This window comes from Arachis stenosperma, chromosome 5 (assembly GCF_014773155.1).
Source record: "Arachis stenosperma cultivar V10309 chromosome 5, arast.V10309.gnm1.PFL2, whole genome shotgun sequence".
Lineage (NCBI taxonomy): Eukaryota > Viridiplantae > Streptophyta > Magnoliopsida > Fabales > Fabaceae > Arachis > Arachis stenosperma.
Window position 1 is genome coordinate 30058890 of NC_080381.1, and position 8932 is coordinate 30067821.

Consider the following 8932-nt stretch of genomic DNA (forward strand, 5'->3'; position numbering starts at 1 on the left):
CCTATTAGCATTGACGTAGGGGAAAGAATCGCTCGTGTATTACTTCTTTTTTATACTTTTGAAATTAGCTTCAATTACTCACTTGAAATTTTCCTATAGTCGGCTGAATTTTTTGAAGAAATATCAGAGTTTTCAACAAATTGATGTTATTGCGCCACGTCTAAGTGTGTGCACTATATTATCAGCGAATTCTTGCTCTCCAATTGTGCATATAAAATCACTATTTGCTTTTCTTGTCCATATTTTTAGGAGAAGGGATTCAGGGACGAATTTTGTATTGCGATGCTTCAAGACTCCTAAGATGTAGAAGCACGTTAATCCACGAGTCTCAAATAGCCTGCACTCACACGCAATCCTTATCTTTATCATAGAATACTTTAAATAGCCATTATTGATTAACATTATATAATAGGTAGTTAATGACATTTAAAGCACCTGTTGCTTCTATCTCATTTCTCACAAGTTTAAAAATATTTCTAATATTAGTTTCAGCCAAGGTTTTGAAAATCGATTCGAACTGGCCGGTCGAACCGATCAAATTGGGAACCGATAGAGATTTTGGTTCGGATCAATGCCAAAATCGCAAGATTAGAAAACCACTGTTGGACTGTCAAACCGGCCAGGAACCGGTCGGTCGAACCGAACTGTGAACCAGACGGTTTTTGAAAATTTAGCAAAAATGCAAAACACAACCATTTGGATGCACTAAACCGGTAAACCCCCATTCCCCCATTGTGCATTATGTGATTACCCTGCCCTCCCAACCCAAGAACCATAGCAACCCACACAACGGCGCATCTATCTCCCTCCCTTGACCCTCGCGCTCGTCCTTCCTGTCAACGCCGGTGAGCTGTCTCCGTCACTTTCGTCCAGCCGCTGAACCGCTCCCGTCTCCGTCGCAAGTTGGAGCTTTGAAGATTACTGTTGCGGTTGTTGCAGCTCTCCACCATCGTTGTCGTTTCAACTCTAGAAGCACCATTTGTTCCACCATCGCGGTTCCTGCCTCCGTCGTGCACCTTTGTTCCACCATCGTCGGTGTCAGCTCGGTTCCATAGGTCCAGTTTCCCCTCTGTTTTGTGCTTCTAGCTTCTAGGTTTTATTTTTAAAACAATAATTGTTGAATAATCTATGAACTTATAGGTTGAATAATTATTAACTAATCTGTGAATTATGCTGTTATTATTAGTTGAATAATTGTTAATTAATCTGTGAACTTTGCCTTTGGTTGCTATGATATTGTAATTAGATTGAATTATAGTTATTGCTATAGGTTGAATTTTGCTGTGGATTGCTGTGGGTTACTAATTAAATTAGAGAATGTCTTCTTCAAGGAAATGTGGCTTAATCTTGAAATTTAGTATTCACATCAGTGGACAGCTGAGTTTAGCCTCTCAACTTTAACTGTAACTGCATATTTTCTTGTTTTTGCCATGACTTCTAAGTTGTTTGATATGTCTTCAATATTTTTCCTTTTTCTCTTTCCTTTTGGTTCCATTGGAAAACATGTCTCTATAGTTTGAATGTATGTTATATTACAACAGATTCATATGTTAGAAATAGAAATAATCGTTAATATGGGAAGAAAAAAAAATGTGGTGTAAAAAGGGGTCTAACTTTAAGCAGGAAAAGGAGTTTCCCTTTTAAAATGCAGATTATTATGAGCAAGATCTTGCATTGTTAATTCAATTAATTGGATTATATATCAAGATAATCTAATGGTATAGATTTTATTATGGTTTAGACCATCGTTGTTACTAAATCTACAATATTAAATATCCAGTTAGCGAGCAAATAGTTATTATATGTTTTTAGTTAAATTGTGAACTTTGCTGTAGGTTGAATTATGTTGTTATTATTGGTTTCTCTCAAGATTGTTGGTAATTTTGCTGTGAACTTTGGATGTTGGTATTTTATGTTTGGTTGGTTATTTTTGTTATTTAATTTTTGAGTTTATATTTGAGTGAGATCGTAACATTGTAGTTTATGTAGTATTTTTAATTTGGATGATATTTTAAAATTTATATTAGACTATAATTATATTTTAGTGTTGTTAATTTATATTTTATTTATTATTTTATTATAAAACGATTTTTTCGGTTGAATTACGGTTGAACCGATTAAAACAATAAACTAATAAATTAGTAGTTAGAGTAGTTCGATGACCGATTCGGTTTTCAGAACCTTGGTTTCAGCAGCTTGTTTCTCAAAACTTTTTAAACACGTAGTTAAGGTACAAAGTCAGCATTAAAATCGTTGTTTCAGTAACGTCATAATACGTCATTAAATTTATGCATAAATTCAAGGAGGTTGATTTTACTATCAACATAGTATAATTCATTAAATTGGTTTAAATGAACGAAACCATATTCCTAAGTGTGACTACTTAAATAAAAGTTTGATCATATATATTCTATTAATAGAAAAATACATAATATTAATAGAAAAATACATAACTAATAGATCTGTTAGAAGATTCTAAACTGAATACAATTCATGGTATCAGATAATAAATTAACTGCTAGTATGTAATATAAAATTTCATATAAAAAATTAGCTATACATATTATTAGGGGTGGCAAAGCGGGTCGGCCCGCCCCACCCTGCCTAGGCCTGCACTATAAACGGGGCAGATCGGCCCGTCCTGCCAACTAAAGTGGGTGCAAAATACTAACACGTCCCACTTTATGGCAGAGTCGCAAGCCGGCGAGTTAGCTCGCTTGACTTTTTTTTAAAAAAAATAAAATTTATTAAAATTCACCAAAAAATAATAATTAAAAAATTATATATAAATAAAAATAGTCAAATTATAATATACTTTTATTATTTTTTTAATTTTTAGTTTCAATAAAATTGTTTAAAATAAAATTTATCAATAGAACCATCTTTATTTTTAAAAATAAGTCACATAATTTGAGTATATATACGAAATTGTAAAATAAAATAAATAAAGTTAATAACTAAAACAAGAATAAAAACAAAAAATGAAAAAAAAAGTGTGTGAAAATTATATAACTATTAATTTTGTAGTAGTAATCACTCTTTTATTTAATAAAAAAATAACAAATAAAAATCTTTGGTCCGGCCCGCTCCGCTCCGCCAAAACCCATAAATTTAGCAGTGCGGATTCGGCGGAGTTTTTTAGTTTGGCAGATTTCAAATCCTAATCCGACCCGACCTTCTTTAGCGGGTTTGGCAGGTCGGCCTGACAGATTCGACCTGTTTCGCCACCCCTACATATTATTAATTAATTCATTTGGAATTTTTATATAAAAATCAATTCGAAATTTTGTATAAAAAATTAACTATACACTTATTAATAAGCTAACACATCTAATTTCTAAAATTACACTGCAAGTCTGCACTGGTATGATTATTACAATAAAGATGATGCAATGTGTACTTCTTAATTCTGAAATTAACAGTTAATTTATTTAGCATATTTTATATAAAAACTATACAGCAATACAATCGTTATTATAAAATTTATTGGATTAAATATACAAATCTATTTTTCTAGAAATTTTTGCTCTACTACTGGTACTGCTGTTTTTATTATTATTTCATGCGTTACGATTGCTTATGTTACTATCTGACTTTCACAGTTAATTCAAATTTTTTTGGCAGAAAAATAAAATTATGGCGAAAATATTTTTTTAACTTATATTAATATTTTATACCTTCTAGTTTTGCTATATTTGGTTCACGATAGATCGCCAATCAATTTTATTCTAAATCTATATAATTCAAATTACATATTCAATTTAGATTTAATTAATTTAAAAAATATCCAGCAATACTATTGTTATTAATAAAAAAAGTAAAAAAATAATAAACAAATAGTATTTATTATAAATTTAAAATTTTATATTTTGTCATAAATGAAGTTAGTTATATACGTAGATAAATAGAAATTATAAAATTTTTTATTTGTTTTACTGTCCAGATTTCTGGCCAATGGCTTTCTTTCTTACTGTTTGGTGTCAGGATATAAAATTTATAACAATCTCCAGAAACACAAAAAAAAAGTGTAAAACGTGATCTGGGCTAAATAGAAGTCCAAAAAATAGTGTCCAAAATCAAATACTAATAGATATGGCAAAAAATGTCGAAAAATCCATAAAAATCTTGTTAATTAACAATCATTATTATTGGAACTAACTTGAATTGGTTGATTTCTGCTTATAAGCACCACGTAGAGATTTTAGATTCACCCAGAGACATTTGGTTAATTTTTTGCTAATATCCTCTTAATTCCTAACATTGTTGATATAAGAATTGGAGAATATCGTGAAAAGCTAACAGAATGTGCACTACATGATGATAGCAACTTCATGGAGTCCAACTTTTGTTCTTCTTTTGGGACACTTGGTATTTGTATTTCTGCACATAGAGATATTGTGCTCGCTTTTACACCGGAGAAAAAATTTTTTATTTTTTATTTTTTTGTAAATTAAAAAAGATAAAGGTGTATGAACTTTCACTCTATAGTTTTTTCACTAGTTTAAATGTTTAATAATCCCAATTTACATAAAAGAGAGAGAACTACATATCCCTTGTTAGTTATTTATTTTCAACTTCCTCGATTAAGTGATTAACATGATAAGAACTATGAGACGTTCGCTATAAATAAATAAATTATTGACCAATTTAAAAAAGAATTATTATTTTTAATAATAAAAAATTTAAGTATCAATAATTCTAACCATAAAAATATATTTAACTTGATACTCAAGAAAATTGGATTAGCTAATATTTGTATGTGTTAGAGAATCATTAGAATCAATTTAGATCAATTAGTATCGTCTATATTTATATAGTATATGTGTACATTAATTGTATGATTCTATGTCTTTATTACTTTGATTCATTTAGCACCTATAAATACTCCTTGTATATTGTACCTTTGATCACAACTCAATAATACACTTTTCAGATTACTCTCTCAGTCTCTTGTTTCTAACATGGTATCAGAGCCTAAAGTTTTTTTTTTCAATGAATTTTTGTTCATAGCCCTTCTTGTTTTTCTCCTCCGACCGTGCCTCTTTTCTCTCGTTTTTCGATTTGTTTTCGATGCTTTGGTTCGTCATCTCCGGCATCATCGTGTTCTACTCTTTGCCAGCTTTCCAACGCCGCCAAGATCGCCGCCATCCACCATCAGACGTGCCGTCACGCGCCGCCAGAAGTTCGTTGTCCACCTCCATTGTTTCTCCTTCCAGAAGCTTCAGCAGCCGTTAGATCTCGGCACTGATTAGACGTTCCTCCCGCTGCCACGTGTCGCATGCAGCTCCTTGTTTGACCCGCGTGCGACCCGGCCCGACCCGGCCCGACCTGACGTTGGCCCGCGTCCACCTCACTGCCAGCGTGTCTCTCTCCCTCCTCTCAGGTGCCGCCACGTGTCCTTGTCTCGCTGACGTGGCTGCTGACGTGGTGCTGACGTGGCAGACAAGTGGGACCCTCCCTAAGGTTTTTTGGTGAGCTCTTTTCGATTCTGCACTACGATTTCTCATTTTCTGCTCCAAAGTTGCCGTTTTCTCTCCTCTCTTTGATCTTTATGACTGCTATCATGGAAAAGCCAGATGTTTTTGCTGCCACCGACAGAAAGGGTAAATTCTGTCAAAACTGTAACCGTTCTGGGCACCTCTTCGCCGACTGTCCTTCTGTTGAATGTCGCACATGCCACCAGAAAGATCATCTTAGCTACCATTGTTCACAGTTGTTCTGCCGTTACTGCAAGCTCTCGGGACATTTATTTACTGCCTGTCCTACTCGCCCACCACGTCCTAGTCCACTAAACTCGTCTCCTGTCTCTCTTTCTGATATTGCATCTCTTCTTCAGCGTCTTCTCTCTGTTTCTGGTAATACCCTTGCTGCTTTTTTCACATCTCCATGTAATTTTAAATGGTACTTTGACTCGGGTTGCTTTAATCACATGTCTCCGTTGCGTAATATTTTCTCGTCCATGTCTACCACTACAAATGGACCTTCTGTCAATACTGCAAATGGCTCCCTCTTGCACGCAACACACAAGGGTTCTATATCCTAGTCAACTCTTAATCTTCCTGATACTTATTATATTCCCAAATTAAACTTCAATCTTATTTCTGTTGGTCAACTTGTTGATCTGGGTTTTGAAGTCACTTTTTTTGTTTCTGGTTGTCGTGTACAGGATCCTCGGACGGGACAAATTATCGGGACTGAACGTAAGATCAAAAGGTTGTTTGAACTCGAGAATCTTCATATTCCTCCTATACCAAATCTCTGTGCTGCTTCTTCTCCCTCTACCCTCCACTTATGGCATCAGCGTCTTGCCCACACCTCTTTAGGAAAACTGCGTCCTCTTGTCTCTCAGGGAGTTTTAAGTTAGGTTCCAAATGAATCTTTTGATTGCATTTCTTGTCAAACTGCCAAACAACCTGCTTTATCTTTTCACAATAGTTCATTTCTTGCTTGCTCTCCTTTTGATCTCATTCACTCTGATGTTTGGGGCCCCGCTCCCACTGCCTCTATGGACGGAGCTCGATACTTTGTCTTTTTCGTTGATGATTAATCCTGTTTTACTTGGGTTTATTTGATGACTAATCGCCATGAGTTACCTCAGATCTATATCAACTTTGCTACTATGATTAAAACTCAGTTTTCCAAGGTCATTAAGGTTTTTCGACGTGATAATGCTATGGAATACCGTGATTCCAAACTATTAGCCTTTCTTGCAGAACAAGATACTTTGTTTGAGTTTTCTTGTCCTGGTACATCTCAACAAAATGGTAGAGCTGAACGCAAACACCGTCACATTCTTGACTCCGTCCGTGCAATGCTCCTTTCCTCTTCGTGTCCCGAGCGTACTTGGGGTGAAGCTGTTCTTACTGCTGTTCATGTTATCAATAGACTCCCTTCTTCTATTCTTGGTAATGTTACTCCCTTTGAGCGTCTTTATCATACCTCCCCAGATTATAGTTCTCTTCGAGTTTTCGGTTGTGTATGTTTTGTTCTTCTTCAGCCTCATGAACATAGTAAACTTGAACCTCGGGCTCGTATGTGTTGTTTTCTTGGTTATGGCACTGAACACAAGGGTTATCGTTGTTGGGATCCTCTCTCTAAACGTATTCGTATATCTCATCATGTTGTCTTCTAGGAGCACCACATGTTTTCTCGATTCTCATCCTTTGAGTCGATCCCTACTACTCAGTCACCTTTGTTTACTAACCCCAATGATGATCTTTTTCCTAGTGATGATTATACAGATTCTCTCTCAAGTGACCCTCCACAGCCTCCTGTTCTTCCTCCTTCTCCATCTCCCGATGATTCCAGATCGAACGATGATCCTGCTTCTACCGTCATGCCTCCTCCTCCCGCTAGTTCTTCTAGGGTAAGGAATCCACCTCCTCATCTTCTTGATTACCATTGCTTTTCTACTATTCTTCATCAACATGAACCTAAGACATTCAGAGAAGTCTCCTCAAACCCAAATTGGCAACAAGCAATGCAAGAAGAATTACAGGCGCTTGAAAAAGCACACACTTGGGATCTGGTTGATCCTCCTTCTGATCAGGAAGTTGTAGGCAGTAGATGGGTATACAAGATCAAGACTCGCTCTGATGGCTCTATTGACCGTTATAAGGCCCGCTTGGTTGCTCAAGGTTGTACGCAAGAGTATGGTATTGATTATGAAGAGACTTTTGCCCCTGTCGCTCGTCTTACGTCTGTTAGAGCTTTTCTTGCCATTGTCGCGGTAAAAAAATGGTCTCTCAGTCAGATGGATGTGAAGAATGCATTTCTTAATGGGGATTTGAAAAAGAAAGTCTATATGAAACCACCTCCGGGATATCCTTGTCCTTCTAATAAGGTTTGTCTCCTTCGCAAGGCACTTTATGGACTTAAGCAAGCTCCTCGTGAATGGTTTGACAAGTTCAGCACTACCATATGCAGTCTTGGTTTTACTTCTAGCCCTCATGAGAATGCGCTCTTCATTCGTAAAAGCGAACGTGGAGTTGTTCTTCTACTTTTGTATGTTGATGACATGATCATTACTGGGGATGATGTTGATGGTATCTCTGATCTCAAGGCCTCACTTCACTGTACCTTTGAGATGAAAGATCTTGGTTCTTTCAGCTATTTCCTTGGTCTCGAGGTCATCTCCACTGATGATGGCATCTATCTCTCTCAAGCTAAGTATGCTTCAGATCTTCTTGCTCGAGTTGGGATTACAGATAGTCGCACTGAATCTACTCCTCTTGAGCCTAATGTTCGATTTACCCCTATGGATGGCACTGTTTTGGATAATCCGACTCTCTATCGACAGTTAGTTGGCGGTCTCGTCTACTTGACTGTCACCCGACCAGATATCGCCTATCCGGTTCATGTACTTAGCCAGTTCTTGTCAGCTCCTCGTACTACTCACTATGCGGCAGTTCTACGCATTCTTCGCTACATCAAAGGCACTCTATTTCATGGCCTTTATTTTTCTGCCCATTCCTCTTTGTCTCTTCAGGCTTACTCCGATGCTGATTGAGCTGGTGATCCCACTGATCGTCGTTCTACTACTGGTTACTGTTTGTTTCTTGGCGACGCTCTCATTTCCTGACGTGCTAAGAAGCAAACGTTCACTGCTCGCTCAAGCACAGAAGCTGAGTACCGTGTCCTTGCTGACACCACTGCTGAAGTTATCTCGGTTCATTGGCTTCTCGAAGACTTTGGTGCTCCTCAGTCATCCCCTACTGATGTTTTTTGTGATAACCACAGTGCTATTCAGATCGCCCATAATGATGTGTTTCATGAACGCACCAAACACATTGAGATTGATTGTCACTTTGTTCGGCAACGTATCCTTATTGATGATGTTCGTCTCATTGCTGTTGGAACACTAGATCATACTGCTGATATCTTCACGAAAGCTCATCACCCAACTCGTTTCCGGATTTTGTTATCCAAACTC